The sequence below is a fragment of the Chionomys nivalis genome, chromosome 2 (assembly GCF_950005125.1).
Source record: "Chionomys nivalis chromosome 2, mChiNiv1.1, whole genome shotgun sequence".
Taxonomy (NCBI): Eukaryota; Metazoa; Chordata; class Mammalia; order Rodentia; family Cricetidae; genus Chionomys; species Chionomys nivalis.
Genome location: NC_080087.1, coordinates 109450551 through 109469178, shown reverse-complemented (window position 1 = coordinate 109469178; position 18628 = coordinate 109450551). Strand labels below are relative to the sequence as shown.

The window sequence follows — 18628 nt, the reverse complement described above, 5'->3', positions numbered from 1 at the left end:
ACGCCTGATTGCATAGAGGTTGATGTCCCGAGGTATTGATATAAAAACCTAGACCCTCTCCTCCCCAAAAAGACATCTGTAACTTTGAAAAGAAATTTCTTCTACCAAGTTGGAAAAAAAATTTCCCCCACCAATTAAACGTGGGAGGATGGGGCCTCCTCCCCCCTCAATGGTTAATGCCCTCTCATCTACCAGATGACCTTTAACTCACATCATTCTAATACCTAAAAAGGGGTGGACATGCCGGAAGCAAAGACCTGTATTTTGAGATCTGTATTTTGTTTACAGCCATCTTAAGTTCACAAGTAAGATATTCACCTTTGCAGGGCAAGTTCCAGACCTAGGACTTCAGCCTAGTGAGATCTGCAGGCTCCAGGCTTCAGAAACAATTAGCATTCCCTTTGTCAATGAACAAGCACAGACCCTCAGTGTTTTCTTATCAGCTAGGGAAGTCTCCAAACCTGAATTCCAGCAGACCCGGCACCCTCCCCTACCCCCTGCCCATTCCCTATATAACAGCTTCTGAGGAATAATAAAATTTCCGGCTTGATCAGAAATCCTGTCTTGCTGTCGTTTCCTTGTGTCTCTTGTCCCCTCCATTTCTCTTCCTCCTCTAGGTTTATAAGGGACCCCCGTTAGTATTCCGCTGGCTGGGATAAAGGTCTTCCCCAGCACGGGTGACAGCTCTTGGAAGCTGGGGACCTTAAATACACTACATAGCCTGCAGGCAGCTCAACAGGTTGGAAAGTATTCTTTCTAGGAACTCAGCTGCCTAAGCCTTGTCCAGAGAGCTCAGTTAGTTTCTGCTTCTTCCAGGAGGCCGGTCTGGTCTGAGAGTTCTTCGAAGTTTGTCTTGACTGAGAACGACTCTCTACAGTCCTTAGTGTTTACTCTTGGGAGGGAGGTACCTAGTGAAACTGCTCAGTTTTAGGGACTTCCTGAAGTTATTTTGAGTTTCTTTTTGCTTTCTGTTTTAAGGAACATCACTTAACTATTTTAGCCTTGGAGGAAACTTCTACAGAACACCTAGACTACATGGAAACATGTTTCAACCTTGCACCTTACTACAAAAGGGGAAAAAGAAGGCCAGTGAGATGACTTAGTGGATGAATGGTCACCAAGCCTGATGACCCAAGCTTTATCCCTAGATCCTATGTGCTAGAAGGAGAGAACCAACTCCTGATCTCCACACGTGGGTTGTGGCGCGCGCGCACACACACAAAGTAAGTGTAACACATTTCCTTTAGAAATAAAAAAAACAGTCTAGAAGTAGTGATGTGCACTTATAATGCTAACACTCAGGAGACTGAGGCAGAAAGATCTTGAGTTGGAGGCCAGATTGGGCTACAGAGCTCCATGCCAGTGTAGGTTGCACAGAAAGACCCTTCCTCAACCTCCTTCCTGAACAGACACATAAATAAAAAAGAGATGGTGTCTGCTTCATTTCCTCTTGCTTGGGATCAAATATCTTAAGGAAAACAACTTCAGGGAGATTTGTTTTTCTCCTCACAGTTCCACACAGACCATCACGGCTGGGAAGTCAAGGCAGCAGCTTGAAGCAGCTGCTCACATCAGGAGATGGGGACCAATGGATGCTGCTTCTTAGTTCCCTCTGTCCATTACACAGCCCAGGATCCTGGGCAGTGAACGGTGCTGCCCACAGTGGGTCAATCTTCCCATCATGATAATCATCTGTAGGCATCTGTAGAGGCTATCTCCCCTGCCATTCTAGATTCTGGCAACAGTTAACACTAACAATCACAGATGGGAATGTATGACCAGAAATACAACGAAAGCGACATTTCAGTTGAACTCTGGTGTGAGAACTCTGGGATAGCAGAAACACGAACCCCTAAACATGTTTGTGGCAGTTTGAATATGATTGACCCCATATCTCATAGGGATTATGGCACTCATAGCTCTATAAAGAGGTGTGGCTTTGTTGGAGGAAGTGTGTCACTGTGGGAACAGGTTTTAAGGTTTCCTATGCTCAGAATACTTCTGTGCTTCAGACAACTTCCTGTCCCCTGCAAACCAAGATGTAGCCAGTACAATGTCTACGTGCATGCTGCCATGTTCCCTGCCAAGATGATAATGATTTGAATCTCTGAAACTTTAAGTGAGGCACCCCAATTAAATATTTTCTTTTTTTTTTTTTTTTTTTTTGGTTTTTCGAGACAGGGTTTCTCTGTGGTTTTGGAGCCTGTCCTGGAACTAGCTCTTGTAGACCAGGCTGGTCTCGAACTCACAGAGATCCGCCTGCCTCTGCCTCCCGAGTGCTGGGATTAAAGGCGTGCGCCACCACCGCCCGGCAATATTTTCTTTATAAGAGCTGCCATGGTCATGGTGTCTTTTTACAGCAATAAAAACCCTAATTAAGACAATGTTAAAATAGAGAAAATAGATACTATTGGGCCACACCATGGAGCATTAGGTGGGTGAAATAATGCATCTTGTCAAGATTTTTTATGGCTTAATTTTCTTGGGATTTTTTTTTCTTTTTCTTTCTTTTTTTTTTTAGAGACAGGGTTTCTCTGTAGCTTTGGAGCCTGTCCTAGAACTAGCTCTTGTAGACCAGGCTGGTCTCGAATTCAAAGAGTTCTGCCTGCCTCTCTGCCTTCTGAGTGCTGGGATTAAAGGCATGTGCCACCACTGCCCGGCTTTTCTTGGGCTTTCAAAGATTAGAAAATAATTTTAAATGTCCAAGAGGTTTTACAGTAAAAGTATGCTTTCGTAAAATGTAAAGATGGATTTATTTCCATAGTTGTCATCCCTATGGCCTCTCCTGCTGTTCCTTAGCTCTCTGGTTTGCAATCTTTAGACAACCTTCCTGGAGTTTTCCCTTTGTTTTACGTCAGCCCTTTAAGAGTCCTCTATTGGTCCATTTCCTTCACTATAATATACGGATGCTTGGTAACTTCTTAAAGAAAAGAGGCTCATGTCCAGCTCACATTGATCCTGCTGCCTCACCCTTCTGAGCGCAGAGATTTTAGGCCTCGCTTTATTTCTCCATTTTTACAAGGGCACCAGCCATATTGGATAAGGACCCACTCCAACTCAACTCATTTTATCTTGAGTAACTTTTGAAGACCTGTCAGTAGATCGATAAACTCACATTCTGAGGTACTTGGTGGTTAGGCTATATATCAGTATATCTTTTGGGGAGACACAGTTGAATACATAATCATGATGTTCCAGACTCTTGCTGCTGTAAACAAATTAAGACATAATGACTTCAAAGGTCCATTTTATTATGCTGATGAATTCAATGGATCAGGAATTCAGACAAACTGCCATGAAGGTGCTTGTCTCTCCTTCATGACGTCTTGGGCTTAGATGCCCTGGGATGACCTGACTGGCAGGGCCAGATTCATCTAGTGGCTTTTTCCACTCTGATGTCTGGCTGTGGGCTGAGACTCCAGTTGGTGCTGTTGATGAAGAAGCCACACACATGGGCTTCTTCTTGTGGTTTAATTTCAAGGCATGTTTTAATTGGCCTTCATTGTCAGTTTGACACAGCTTGGAGTCATTCTGAGAGGATCGGCTTTCCCATTGAGGAACGCCTAAATTAGAGTGGCCTGTGGGCCTGTTGATGGGTTGTTAATTGATGTAGAAGGCCTGGTCTACTGTAGGCAGCAAAATTTCCTAGGCAGGCAGTCCCAGGTTGTATAAGAATTCTAGCTAAGTAAGGAACAGCCTAGCAAGCAACCCTTTCTATAGTTTCTGTCTTAAATTCCTACCATGACTTCTTTCAATGAAAGACTATGTATGACCTGGAAGTGTAAGCCAAACAAATCCCTGAGTTGCTTTTGGTTAGTTATTACTAACCCCCCCCCCCCAACAGGGTTTCTCTATATAGTGCTGGTTTTCCTTGAACTCAGAAATCCACCTGCCCCCAGTGCTGGGATTAAAGGTGTGCACCCTCACCACCCTCACCACCCATCTTGATTAGTGTTTCATCACAAACAAAAATGAAACTATAGCAGGTAGTCACAAGACGTTTGGACTTAGTGATAGCTTTGCTTCAAAAGAGACTGGTTAGGCAAACAGGATGAAGCTGTGTCACCCCTCAAAACCTAGCCCTGGGGAGTCTGTCATCTTACTTCTACTACCCCCTGTCCAAAGGAAGGGAAGTTGACTCTATTTCTAGAAAGATCAGGGAAGGTTCTAGAAGAATATGTTGAATGGAAGATTTGGTCAAAGCCATTTTAGAAAAATAGAGCCGGGTGGTGGTGGTACACGTCTTCAATCCCAGCACTCGGGAGGCAGAGGCAGGTGGATCTCAGTGAGTTCAAGGCCAGCCTGGTCTACAAAGTGAGTTCCTGGATTGCCAGAGCTGTTACACAGAGAAACTCTGTCTCAAAAATTTAAAAAAAAGAAAGAAAGAAAAATAAAAATATAAACTGTTATAAATGCTGAGCCCAAGTTCATTACAAATTACACCCATTTCAGATTAAACTCCTTAATTCCACTCTTATTTATTTGCAAGTGATTTTTTTATTACCAACATCTTATTTCTAAGAATGATACAGTAAAGTGGAAGCTGCTAATTTTTTTATTTTTATTTTTTAAATATTTATCTATTTATTATGTATACAATATTCTGTCTGTGTGTATGCCTGTAGGCCAGAAGAGGGCACCAGACCCCATTACAGATGGTTGTGAGCCACCATGTGGTTGCTGGGAATTGAACTCAGGACCTTTGGAAGAGCAGGCAATGCTCTTAACCTCTGAGCCATCTCTCCAGCCCCAAAGCTGCTAATTTTTCCTAACTAGAACACTCATCAGTCTACTGGCTGAGAAGTGAGTCTGCTGTTGCTCTTTGGTGGACCATCAGAGAGACAGTGTGGCTAAAAGAAGAAAGGAACGTGCCCTTCCTAAGGAGTATACAACAGAGTTTGGTTCTAAAGCATTTACCACGTGTCAGGACAATGGCAGTTGCCAAGATGCAGAGGTGAATAATGCAGGATGCACTGTGCATAAAAGCATGGAGTTTCGTCACCAACACTATCACCATCCCATAGATTGGTTCTTGCTTTCTGTAAGCTTATAAGTTAGGAAGGAAGGTCCAAATCAGGAGCAGGAGGAGAGAGAGCACGACCAAGGAACTCAGGACCGCGAGGGGTGCACCCACACACTGAGACAATGGGGATGTTCTATCAGGAACTCACCAAGGCCAGCTGGCCTGGGTCTGATAAAGCATGGGATAAAACTGGACTCGCTGAACATAGCAGACAATGAGGACTACTGAGATCTCAAGAACAATGGCAATGGGTTTTGATCCTACTGCACGTACTGGCTTTGTGGGAGCCTAGGCAGTTTGGATGCTCACCTTAATAGACTTGGATGGAGGTGGGAGGTCCTTGGACTTCCCACAGGGCAGGGAACCCTGACTGCTCTTCGGGCTGATGAGGGAGGGGGACTTGATCGGGGGAGGGGGAGGGAAATGGGAGGCGGTGCAGGGAGGAGGCAGAAATCTTTAATAAATAAATAAAAATAAATAAATAAAATTTCAATCAAAACCTTTAAAAAAATAAGTTAGGAAGGAACATATGGCCCAGGCACTCGGAAAAGTTTGGCACTTTCTGATTGACGTCAAACTAACAGCATACAACTGTCCATCCGTTTCCAAGTGAGAGGAAGAAATACCACCTGTTACTGAGAGCCACACCTTTGCTCAGTAGGGTCAGCATCACCTGGAGGCTGGGAGTGACACTGCTCTCCAGTTGATCCTTCAGACCGCCATGCCGCTGCGATTCGCTGCTAGTCCTTTTCCCCTTTCCTTTGTTCTTTCCCATTGTCTGAATTATCTTTCCTGTTGCTGTGATTATCCTGACAAAGGGCCTGGAGAGATGATTCAGAGGTTAAGAGCACTGGCTGTTCTTCCAGGTACTGAGTTCAATTCCTAGTACCCACATGGTGGTTCACAACTATCTGTAATGATATCTGGTGCCCTCTTCTGGTGTGCAGGCATATATGCACAGAGAACACTGTATACTAAATAAATAAATAAATACATCTTAAAGGAAAAATAACTTCTTTTTTTTTTTTTTTTTTTTTTTTTGGTTTTTCGAGACAGGGTTTCTCTGTGGCTTTTTTGGAGCCTGTCCTGGAACTAACTCTGTAGACCAGGCTGGTCTCGAACTCACAGAGATCCGCCTGCCTCTGCCTCCCGAGTGCTGGGATTAAAGGCGTGCGTCACCATCGCCCGGCTGAAAAATAACTTCTTAAGAGATAAAGGGCTAGCCCAGCATGGTGGCGCATGCCTTTATGTCCAGCCCTTGGGAGGCAGAGGCAGTCAGATCTCTGTGAATGAGAGAGAGAGAGAGAGAGAGAGAGAGAGAGAGAGAGAGAGAGAAGAGGGGGGAGAGAGAATTTAAGAATATTTGAGAAATTTAGGAATATTTGTAAAAAAGAAGAAAAAGTTGGCGGGAGGAATCATAAAAGGGCTGGAGGATGTAGTTCACTGGTTGAGTAAAGCCCTGGGTTGATCCCAAACTCCAAATGAGGTAGTGGGATACGAAAAGACTAATGGCGCCAGAAAGACTGTGATGACTCGAGATGGTAGCTGTACCAAGCTTAGCCACTAGAAGTATAGTATGTGCAGCTAAACACAAGTTCCAGAAGGACAGCGGATGTATTGCTGGGTTTCTTATCCATTATCTAGCAGCCCGAAAAAGGGAATGCAGTAGCAGTATATAAAGGGGTTGTAGACCCGCACGTAGTGGGAGAGTCAGAACTTGAAAACCCTTCCCAGCTGTCACATTCCAACACTCCAGGACGAATTCCCACTTCTACTACAAGAGGAACTGCTTTGAATTTCAGCCTCACCATTTGCTCCATGATGGACAAACTGGCAGGAAAATGCTAGACCAAAGCTATGGAAAAGTTCTAGCTTGGAAAACCAGCTCCTAAGTGGTGCAGAGATTTCTGTATTGCAAACTGGCCCTGGATTGGTTGCATCGGACAGTGAGTCACAGGGCTTCTGGCCGGGTTCCAACTCGGGATGCCTGCTCAACTCTAAGGCGGGTAGAAACCTCAGTCAAAGGCCCCCGAATGCGCCTGCGCCGCCGCTGCTCCGCCCTTGCCCAGCCCTGCATCCGGGTCTCGAGAAGGGGCGTGCCCGACCGGAGGGGCGGTCCTCCGAGGAAGGGAAAGCTGTCGTGGGAAGCTGGAGTGCAGGGAGGGAGCGAGGTGGGGGAAGTAGGCGGGCCGGGGGGCGGGGCGGCGAGCGGGGTCACGTGATGTGCGTGGCGACGTGTCGGCCATCTTGTGTTGTTGAGGCTGAGGATTGACTTGGGTTCTGAGAGACTCCTGTCCCGGACCGCAGGTAACCAGTGGCTCGGTGTGTCTCCCCTGCCCGCAGCCATCCCGTGCCCAAGCCCCGCTGTGGCGCCCCGAGCCTTCGTGGCCCGGTGCCCACCGTCGCGTCCCCGCCATTCCGGTCCGAAGCGGCCGCATGGACACACTTGAGGCTGCCCGGCAGCGGCTACGGCCGGCTGGGGGCGTCAGACGTGTGGACAGGGCAGGTGCTGGGTCGGCAGGAGCCTCCTCCAGTGCGAGGGCCGCCGCGGGGCCAGGGAGCGTCCTGGCCTAGGGCAGCCCCCTGCCTTCACCCCCGTGGCATCGTGGGGGGAAGAAGCCGTGGCGAGGAGGCGGGAGGCGGGGTGGGCAGTGTCAGGCCGGAGGGCTCGCCTTCCGCTGCCCGCTCCTCGGGGCCGGCCGCCCGCGCAGCCTCGGGGTGCCCCGGCTAACAGCTGCTGCGAGCCGACAGCTGCTCCCGCCGGCGCTCCTGCCCGCACCTGCCCCGGGGAGGTGCGCCCTTGCCTTCTCCACCGAGCATCTGGACTGGCAAAGACTGCTTCCCCGGCCGGAGGACGGGTCTGGAGCAGGCCCCAGGCGAGGTGGAGTCATGATCTGATCCTGGGACTGAGAGGCTTGGGAAAGTAGAGCCCGGGGCAGCTCCGGGCACCCGAATGTTCACACCGGGTTGCAATGGGCAAGCAGTTTCCCACGAAGCACTCTTGAACACTTCAGTTTTGTAGCTGAAAATAGACAGTCAAGTGAGCAGGGAAGGGAGGGCATGGAAGAAGCAGGTTGTTTGACCGCGTTTGGGAAGCAGTAACGTTGCTTTGCAGTTATCAGCACTGTCTACCCTCCCCTCCCGTTTTCTTGAAAGTCAAAGCACTTTAACACACCTAGTGGCTCTATTAGGAAGGTAAGTAGTCCACCATAAGAAATTAAGGGACTTGAGGCCCTGATGGCTTCCTACCATATCCCTTGGATTATAAGGAGTGTTAGCTCAGAGTTTTATTCAGGGACTAAAGTCTTCTGTAGTTTCTCCTGTTTTTGTAACATTGACTTTCTAGATGATAAAATTTATCATCCTTTTTGTACATTTATTTTCATCCTTCTAATTTGGCGACTCTGGCAGAAATTGCCCATTTTGATGAGAACACATACTTGGTCTTCACTTAATGATGTTTCCCTAGTGTAGCAGCTTTTTAATGTTTAAACTGTGATATATACTTTATTGTCACATTAGAAGACACTAGAAAAACATTTAGAATTGACACGTATCTGGAAAAATACCAACATTGAGGAGTTAACATAAACGAATGTTAGTGATTTGCCAAGAAAGGAAGAGACCATACCTTTTTTTGGTACTTGACAAAGACTTTACGGTGGCTGGGGAAGAAGAGACTATATGCTATTTCATTTTTTTTATAATTATCATTCTTTATTGGACAAACTTCAAGTACTTACTACAGTGGTGCCTGCTGAGGACAAAAATTTCTATTTCTGTGGAGCTCATTTCTAGACATCTAAATTCTTAAGTAAAAATACACACAAATGCTTCCTGATGTAATGATTGGCTACATCCCTTAAACTTACTGAAAGTTGAAAGTTTTGTAAGCTGAAAATGGCATTTAATACAATCAGCCTACTGCCCATTTTAACTGCAAAACCTCATGTAGAATCTTGATTATTTCCCCCTCATGATTGTATGACCAAATTGTGATTTTTGTGGCTCTCTTTTCCTAGCCAGCAATGCCAGGGAGTATTGTACCATATATTGCTAACTCAGGAAGAAAACAAAATTTGAAGAAATGATTTCCTCTGAGTCCATGTTGTCTTTACATCATAGTAAAGTGGAAAATTGTAAGTCAGTTCTGTGCAGGGACCATCTGTATAAAGTAGGAGTAATTGATGTTGAAAAAATGAGATAGGGAGACAGGATAATAGTTGTGGGAAGGGTTAATTTTTAAGTTTAGTTGCCTGAGGAGACTTACAGGTAAGCCCAAATTTGAGGAAACACCTCCTAGATAGAAGGCAGGTTGCTTCAGTCTAAGAGGCAAAATGGGCAAAGACCCTGAGACAAAGACGAAACTTGGCAGCAGGACCTATTAAGGGCTTGCTGGGTGAGCATGAGTCTGTCTAGGCTGAAGAGACCGGGGTGAGGAAGAAACTGAGAGCAGTATGTCTACATACCTCTTCTTTTTCCCCTTGTGACTTTGTGTGTGTGTGTATGAGAGAGAGGGAGAGAGACATACACATACAAACCCAGGTGTGTGAGACTCTTTCCTTTTTGACTTTGTGTCTGTGTAACCCAGGTGTGTGTATGTGACTCTTCCCTTGTGACTTCGTGTGTGTGTAACCCAGGTGAGTGTGTGTGTCTCTTGTTTTCCCTTCTGACTTTGTGTGTGTGTGTGTGTGTCTGTGTAATCCTGACTGTCCTCAAACTCCTGTCTCAGCCTTCCAAGTGCTGAGATCTGTAGAAAATCAGATACTATAGACCTGAGCCAAGATCCCTCCCTCCCATTCATTTGGAAAACTCAGGATGTTCATATATTTTAGGGAAGTTTAATGAATTATTTTAAAAGTAAGTTTTTAGTTGTGTTTTGGTGTTAAGGCTGCCTGGAAATACTTTTCAAAAGGCATGGCCTTTAAAGAAGGGTATCCTAGCTTCTTGATTGACTGAAGTAGAAGCACTGCAAGCTCGGGGACTACCTGGTAAGACTCGGAAGAACTCAGTGGTAGACCACTTGCCTAGCATGCACGATGACCAGGTTCAGTCCTCTGTACTGCCAAAACAAAGCAAAAAAAAGAATTGGAAATTTTAGACTATTTGGAAATGTATGTAGGAAAATGAGGAATTGCCCTTGGACATTAGTGATTAAGGAATATAATCAAATGAATCAGTATATTAGCTTAAATTGTCCATAATTGATACACACTAGTAAAGAGTGTCTTGTAATTCTGTATAGCCCTGCCTGTTTTTAATTGGCTCAGGGACCCGCTCCCCTAATATGTATTGGTATTCCTTATATGACTTTGCTTCTGTTGAGTATTTTCTATTTTTCCCTTTTTCCTTTTCAGACTAGTTCTCAAATTGATATGCTTAATAGATTGGGGAAATTTGTTTTTTCCTGAGGGCCTTTCAGTTTATTTTTATATTCATAAATGGCTGATTTAATAATCTTTCATTTTAACTTACCTGATAAATTTAGTATTTTGACTTTTGAAGCCTTTTTTTTTCCTTTTCTTTTTTCGCTGATGAATTGCTTGTATGAAAAATAATTTGTAGTAGACTTGCCTCAAAGTCAAGTGAAGATAGGAATTGCAAGGTCATAATAATGAATGGTGTTTTGCAGCAGCAGAGGACATAGTGATGATAGTGCTGAGGTGGTGTTTTAACTAATTACAACTACATTGTGTTCCCCTGTGAATTTTTGAAATGACATTTCCAAATTACAATATCTCTGATGTCATATCAGTTTATTCGTTCTTATGACTCTGCATTTTAATACTCTACATGTATTTTCTTTTTGTTGACCTTCATAAGGGAAGGTAGCAAGATAAATTTTATTCCTGGTTTTTCTAAAAGATCTATGGTTTGTGCCTCTTCAAAAAAACACTATTTTTTTCAGTTTTTCATTAGTCCCTACTTATTAAATTTAATGTACTTTCTGTTTTATTATATAGTTGGACCAGTCTCATAGGTTGAGCCTGCATATATTAGAGGCAAGTTAAATGTCCTATTTTCTTTCAATAGTTTGAATTTTATTAATGCTGCTTGTTCATTCTTGTATAAATCTGAACCTTCTTTTAATTTCCCCTTGACCCGCATTAGCAGTTTTTGAAAATTACATTTGTGTGTGTATGTGTGTATATGCGTATGAATATGTAAGCATCCATACCATTGAGTGTCTGTGGAGGTCGGTGGACAACTTGTGGAAATTCTTCCACTCTGTGGGTTCCAGGAATTAAACTTAGGTTATCAGTCTTGGCAGCAGGGACTTTTCCTCCCTGGTAGCCCCCTTGTTAGTGTTTTCTGGTGATGTTACAGAATTACCATTGATTTTTGAGGCCCTGAAGAACTGTATCTCTAAAATATAATTTTTTTCCTTTGTAAGTTTACTTTATTTCTTTTGTTTAAAAATATTTGCGAACCAGATGCCTTTAATCCCGTACTTGGGAGGTGGATCTCTGTGACTTCAAGGCCAGCCTGTTCTACAGAGCTAGTTCCAGGACAGCCAGGGCTGTTACACAGAGAAATCCTGTCTCAAAAACCAAAAAAAAAAAGTGTGAGTTTAGTTTGTGGGGGGTCAGAGGACAAATTGTGGTATTAGCTCTTCCTTCCAACATATAGGCCACTGAAGTTGGAACCCAGGTCATTTGGCTTAAGGTCCATACCCACTGAGCTGTTTTATTACCACCACCCCCGTCTCCAACCCCATTTTCCCCAAACAGGAGGGAGCCAGCCTTGAACTGAGCTCAGTAGCTGAGGATGACCTTGACCTCGAATCAATCTCTCTCTCTCTCTCTCTCTCTCTCTCTCTCTCTCTCTCTCTCTGTCTGTCTGTCTGTCTGTCTGTCTTTCTCTCTGTCTTGTGTGTGTGTGTTTCAAGATTTCAAGACAGGGTTTCTTTGTAGCTGTGGAGTCTGTCCTGGAACTCACAGAGGCCTGCCTCTGCCTTCTGAGTGCTGGGATTAAAGGTGTGTGCCACCGAGCCGGGCGGTGGTGGCGCACGCCTGTAATCCCAGCACTCGGGAGGCAGAGGCATGCGGATCTCTGTGAGTTCGAGACCAGCCTGGTCTACAGAGCTAGTTCCAGGACAGGCTCCAAAGCCACAGAGAAACCCTGTCTCGAAAAATCAAAAAAAAAAAAAAAAAAAAAAAGGTGTGTGCCACCACCACCTGGCTTACCTTGTATCTCTTAATCCTCTTGCCTCCACCAGAGTGATTACTAGCTTGTGCTCTCACTCTTCCTCCCCGCATGGATTGCTGGAAATCAAACCCAGAGCCACATGCATGCCAAGCAAGTACTCTTCATTGAGTTATATATATCTTCAGCCCCAGAATTTAATATTATTGACTAGATTATTATTTATTAATTTTGTCATCTTTCATATAAATGAGAAATACATTAATTTCATAGGAATATAAAATGATGCCATTGTTGATTTGCCTTTAATTTTGTGTGAGGTCTTGAGAAAAGGAACAAAATCAAGTTTGTCACCAAACTTGGGTGGTACAGTCCAGCAATCCTAGCACTTGGGAGGAAGAGGCTAGAGGATCAGGAGTTCAAGGTCATCCTCTATCATGGTGAGGTGGATGCCAGCCTGGGCTATGTGAAAGATTGTCTGAAAAAACAAGAAAACGAAACTGCTTTTAAAGTTACCTCTCTATAGTAAGGAGCACAGTATTATTATTTTTGTTGTTGTTAACTAAAGTATTTTATTAACTTGAGTTAAGGAGATACCTTGGATCTTGAGTTAAGACTGTAGGAGAGTTTGTTGTATAATCTAGCTCTACCCCCTATTCCTCCCTCTTTAAAAAATACAGTTTATGGTGCTGAAGTAGTGGCTCAGCAGCTAAGAGCACTTACTGTTCTTCAGGAGGACCTGGGGGGGTGGTCAGTCAGTACTCAAATCTAGAAGCTCACAACTGCCAGCCCCAGTGAGGTTAGACATTCTTCTTCTGGCCTCATCAGCATCCCCCCATGTTATAAATAATAAATAGATAAATAGAGTAAATAATGAATCTTAAATGTAGAAATCTAAGACTTGTTGGGTGAACTTGAGGACATTGTAACATGTCTACTTTTGCAGAATTAAAAGTAGAGTGGGTTTTCTCAAGTTGTTTTCTTATAGCTATTAAAATTGTCAACTTATCTTAATTAAAAAATGACTATCTTTTTTTTAAATTTTATGTGTAAGGTGTTTGACTTTCATGTATTTCTGTATGCCATGTGCATGCTTGGTGCTTGCAGAGGCCAGAAGAGGATATTGGAGATGGTTGTTAGCTGCCATGTGGATGCAGGGAATGGAACCTGGGTTCTCTAGAAAAGCAGCTAGTGCTCTTAACCACTGAACCATCTCTCCAACCCTTAGAGACAAACTCTTGCTGTGTAGTCCAGGCAAGCCTCAGTGCCATGATCCTCTTGCCTCTCTGCCTTCTCAGTGTTGGGAATACAGGTATGTGCCACCATACCTGATCTTTTGACAGTATTCTCGTCATGTGACCTTAGCTAAGAAACTGCTTGAAGTTGTTGTGCTTCAGAGAGCACTTTTTATAACTACAAAGCCACTTGTGGATTTTAAGGTTCTGTCTCAGCACAGCATTAAAATTAGGCCATAGGCCAGGCCATAGTAATAGATGCCTTTAATACCAGCACTTGGGAGGCAGAGAGAGGTAGGTGAATATCTATGAATTTGCTAGGACTATGTAGTTGAGACCCTGTTTCAAAAACCAGCAGGTTGTAGTTTAGTAGCTGAAGACACATTGAAGGCTTTACTTCTTGGACTTTATGGTGACAGGCAGACCTTGGGGGCTCAGATTCTTTGCACAGGAGTCACATTGTTGTGCAGCTGCTGATGTTTTTCTTTCTTTCCATCAGATGTACTGTACAGGTCACTACTACTGACTGTAAAGCGGTTCTGAGTAGAAACCCAAGTTAGTCACTTCCCTTGAGTCCCAAAGTGGTCATTGTCATAAAACTACTTAAACTTTTTTTTTTAAGATTTGTAGTTTTCATTGCTCTGTAGAACTTGTGAGATTCTCTAGATGGAATCTAGTTTGTGGTTGACTTTTTGTTTTTGTTTTCTGAGACAGTCTTGCTATACTGTTTTAAGTCTTGAATCCCTGTGCTCAAGTAATCCTCTTTCTCTCAGCCTCCTTAGTACTCTAGGCACATGCTACTGTGCTGGGCAAGGGGTCTGATTTACAAACATACCAGATGTTCTTAGTATTTTTGATCGGTCTGTAAAATATATTCATGAGAAAAACTTGCTTTTTAAAGTTTAATGAGATTGCTAGATGATTTACATGAATACTCTTTATTATTTGCAGTGTTAAAAAAAAACCTGAAAACTTTCTGAAACCTCCTGCAGTGAGAGAGCAGAACTTTTGAAGGGGTAAGTTTGAAGAAAAGCACTAAGTTGTGGGTTTTTGCCAGTAGTTCCCTATCCCCTAAGGATTCAAGCCAGGGCCTTGTGTATGCTAGGTAAGTGTTTACCACTGACCTTTACCCATATCCCCAAATGGAGTTGACTTTTATGCCATGGCACTTATGTGGAGTGAAAGTCAGAGGAAAACTTTTGGGGATTGGTTCTCTCTTTTGACCATACTATGCCCGGGGATCATTGAATTTAAGTCATCAAGCTTGGCAACAAGCACCTTTTCTGACTGAGCTATCTTCTTAGCCCCAATTAAGTCTTTTAATAAAGCTATATTATTTAGAACTTTTAATAAAGTTCTAGATTTGGGGGTGGGAAAGCTCAGGAAAAAAGGTTTAAACAGGTGGCTCTGTTTTGTGGAAAAATTTGTTACTGATTTTTATGAATTTTAATTGTTAATACTTTTTATAGTATTAAGCAACTCATGAAGCTGTATATTTTGAGAGTTCAGAATTATACATGATCTTCATTTTATTAACAAAGGTTAGTAGTTAGTACTAGATTGGTACTAGACCAACCAGGACTACGTAGTGAGACCCACATCTACCCAAAACAAAGAAAAGAAACAAGAATAGAGAGTAGTAATAGAGACTTAGCTTTTGGGGAATATGAGGGACATAGTATAAACCTTGGAAATCGTGTATTTCTGTACTCTAGAATTATTAGGAAATTCAGAAGTCAATTTGTTTTTAGTATGTTGTTAGGGGTCTAGCCCAGGGCATTGGGTATGCCTAAGCACATGTTTTATTACTAAGCTATATCCTTTGCTTAAGTAAATTCTGTATGTGTCTGTATATGTTTATGTGTGAGACAGGGTCTCACTGTATAACCCAGGCTAGTTTTGAATTTATAGTTCCCCCTCCTCTGTTTCCTGAGTCTTGGAATTATAGGCATGCACTACCACACTTGATTTTAAACTTTATTTGGGGATAGGGTGTCATGTAACCAAGACTGGCCTCAAATTTACTTTGTAGCTGAGACTGGCTTTGAACTCCCAGTTTCCTGACTCTACCTCCCAAGTGCTGTGGTTACAGATGTGTGACATTGGAAACTTTATTTCTTTGAATCCCTTCATTGCTTGATCCTTGTTTTTTTTTTTTTTTTTAGAAAGACAGAATCTAATGCTGTAACCCTGCTGGCCTTAAACTCACTATATAGAATTGCAGATTGGCCTGGGGAATCGTGCCATTCTTCACAAATGTTGGAATTAGCAGGCATGTGCCACCATGCTCAGTTAATAGCAACTTTTTTCAGTAGAACATTTTGAAGTCTTTGTTGTTGTAACTTACATATTTTTTGACTTCTAATATATATTTTTTAAATTCTATGTGCATTGGTGTTTTGCTGTGGATGTCAGGCCGCCTGGAACTGGAGTTACAGACAGTTGTGAACTGCCATGCAGGTGCTGGGAATTGAACCTGGGTCCTCTGGAAAAGCAGGCAGTGCTTTTAACTGTTGAGCTGTCTCTCCAGCCTCTGACTTCTAATTTTCAATAAAAAATTTTTTTTTTATTGCTGGACTTGGTGGTGTATACTTTTAATTCCAGCACTCGGGAGGCAGAGGCAATTTAATCTCTTGAGTTCGAGGCTAGCCTGGTCTATATAGTGAGTTCCAGGATAGCTAGAGCTACATAGTGAGACCCTATCTCGAAGAAAAAAAAAAGTATTACACACATACACACACACACGCACACACACGAATGATCACCCACACAAATAGATTAAAACCCTTTTTACATTTAGTTTGTATACATGTGTGTGTATCACAGTGTGTACATGTAGGTCAGAGGAGAGGACAACTTTTGGCAGTTGGTTCTTTTTTTCATCATGTCGACCCTAGGGTTTGAACTCAAGATTTTAAGTGTGGTAGCAGATACTTTTACCTGCTGAGGCCGGGCGGTGGTCGCGCACGCCTTTAATCCCAGCACTCGGGAGGCAGAGGCAGGCGGATCTCTGTGAGTTCGAGACCAGCCTGGTCTACAAGAGCTAGTTCCAGGACAGGCTCCAAAACCACAGAGAAACCCTGTCTCGAAAAACAAAAACAAAACAAAACAAAAAAAAACCTTTTACCTGCTGAGCCATCTCTTCAGTCGATATATCTAGATTTTTTTTCATGTAAAGACTAGGGATTACTAATAAAAGTAATAATACTTTTATGTAATAATAGTCAAAAGATCTGACTTCTCACTGTACTCTTTTCCTCAGCTGAAGATGTTTTGGAGGGAGAAGGAGGGAGGAAGGAAGGGAATGTATATGTGCGTACATGTGTATGGATACATGTTTACTTGTGTTTATGTGCATGTGGAAGCCAGAGGTTGACATTGGGTAGCTTCCTCAATTGTTTTCTACTGTTATTTTTTGAGATAGGATCTCACTAAACTTGGAGCTCATCAATTTGGCTAGACTGGCATGTTACAGGTGCATCAACTACCTGACTTTTTCTGTGGGTGCTGAAGATTCAGTCAGGTCTTTGTGCTTGAATAGCAGGAGCTTTACTGACATTGCCATCTCTTCAGGCCAAAGTCTTTTTTTAGTTATCAAATTATAGCTGAATTTATTCTTAAGGTAGAAGAGTTGTCTCAAATGATCTGTTTTCTTTACTGTGGACATTGAGTTACGAAATACTCAGAGTTTTGTGAGTTTTTTTTTTTAAGATTTATTTATTTATTATGTATACAACATTCCTTCCAAGAGGGCACCATGTGAGCCACCAGGTGGTTACTGGGAATTGAACTCTGGACCTCTGGAAGAGTAGTCAGTGTTCTTAACTTCTGAGCCATCTCTCCAGCCCCGAGTTTTGTGAGTTTTACAAAGATTCCCACATGTTCTTTGTAAAACTTTTGGTAGTCCCCGGGTATCTCTTTTTGGAAGACCCGGGTTCAAGGTAAGATTAAGATGACATGACCATGTTGATGGCATCTTAGTTTTTCTTGGGATGATTTTTTTGTTTTGTTTTTGAGATAAGGTCTGGCTGTGTACCTTTGGCTAGAATTAGCTGTATAGACCAGAATGATCTGCCCTCCTCTGCCTCCCTCGGCTGGGCTTAATGGTGTACGCCCCACAACTAGCTCTAGAATGCTAAATTTTTAGCCTTTCATCAAAAGGAGGATAAAAAATTTGCATATTATTAAAGCATTAGGGAAATGTTGGTAACAATAATGCTTTTTATTAGAGTCACCTTTAATGGCTAGCATATTCTTTTGAGATAAAGTTTTTTTGTATTCAAGTTGTTCTGGGCCTGGAGGAAGTCTTAGGAGCTCTAGTCTCCAGCATTTTGTCCTTAGATTGTAGAGACTGACAATTGTCTGACAGAAGTATTGTCTTGGAACTTTCTAATTGGTATATCATGACATAGTTGTGAAAGAGGTAGCCAAATGCAAGAACTCTCAATATTTTCTGACTGACAGTTGATGAAGCACTGGTCAAACCATGGCCGTTGTGTAAATGGATGCAAAGCTGTCCTGTAAAAGCAGTGGTCAGAGAGCCTTAATTTGTGTTTTGAAAACTGACAACTTTTTGGAAGACTTCCAAGCCCCTTACACCTGTTTCTGAGTATAAGAACATGTTCTTTTTTTTTTTTTTAAATATTTATTTATTTATTTATTATGTATACAATATTCTGTCTGTGTGTATACCTGCAGGCCAGAAGAGGGCACCAGACCCCATTACAGATGGTTGTGAGCCACCATGTGGTTGCTGGGAATTGAACTCAGGACCTTTGGAAGAGCAGGCAATGCTCTTAACCTCTGAGCCATCTCTCCAGCCCCAACATGTTCCTTCTTAAAAGAGGGTTTACTGTGGATGGAAAGGTGGGAGTTAGTAATGGAACAGAGTGAGGAAAGGAGAGAAAAACATTACTCTAAAAATTGCAAGGAGATTGGAAGGTGTATTAGGCAGGGTTCTCTAAAAGAATAGAACTGATATATAAAGTGTCTTTGTTAGACTGGCTCACAGGATGTGGTCTGCATAGTCCAGCAATGGTTGTCTCACACTGGAGAGTCTGAAAATAGAATTGTTCAGTCCACGAGGCTGGATGTCTCAGCAGCCCCAGTCTGGCCCTGAAAACTGAAGGGTTCCTGGAAAGCTGCTGCTCTTAGTCTGCATTGGAATCCTGAAGAAGCTGACTCTGATCATGTGAAGGGGTGCTGCAGCAGGGTAGATGAACTT

The 18628-nt window shown here is 43.0% G+C and overlaps 1 protein-coding gene across 3 annotated transcripts in view; it reads left to right on the top strand.

The window, feature by feature from the left end:
• Nucleotides 1-7264: 7264 nt before the first annotated feature.
• Gigyf2 (GRB10 interacting GYF protein 2) overlaps nt 7265-18628 on the top strand; it is a 139664-nt gene continuing 128300 nt past the window's right edge. For all 3 annotated transcript variants that reach the window (XM_057754646.1, XM_057754637.1, XM_057754656.1), the window contains exons 1-2: nt 7265-7330; nt 14356-14420. The gene's annotated coding sequence lies outside the window, so the exon portion shown is untranslated. The remainder of the gene's footprint in view (nt 7331-14355; nt 14421-18628) is intronic.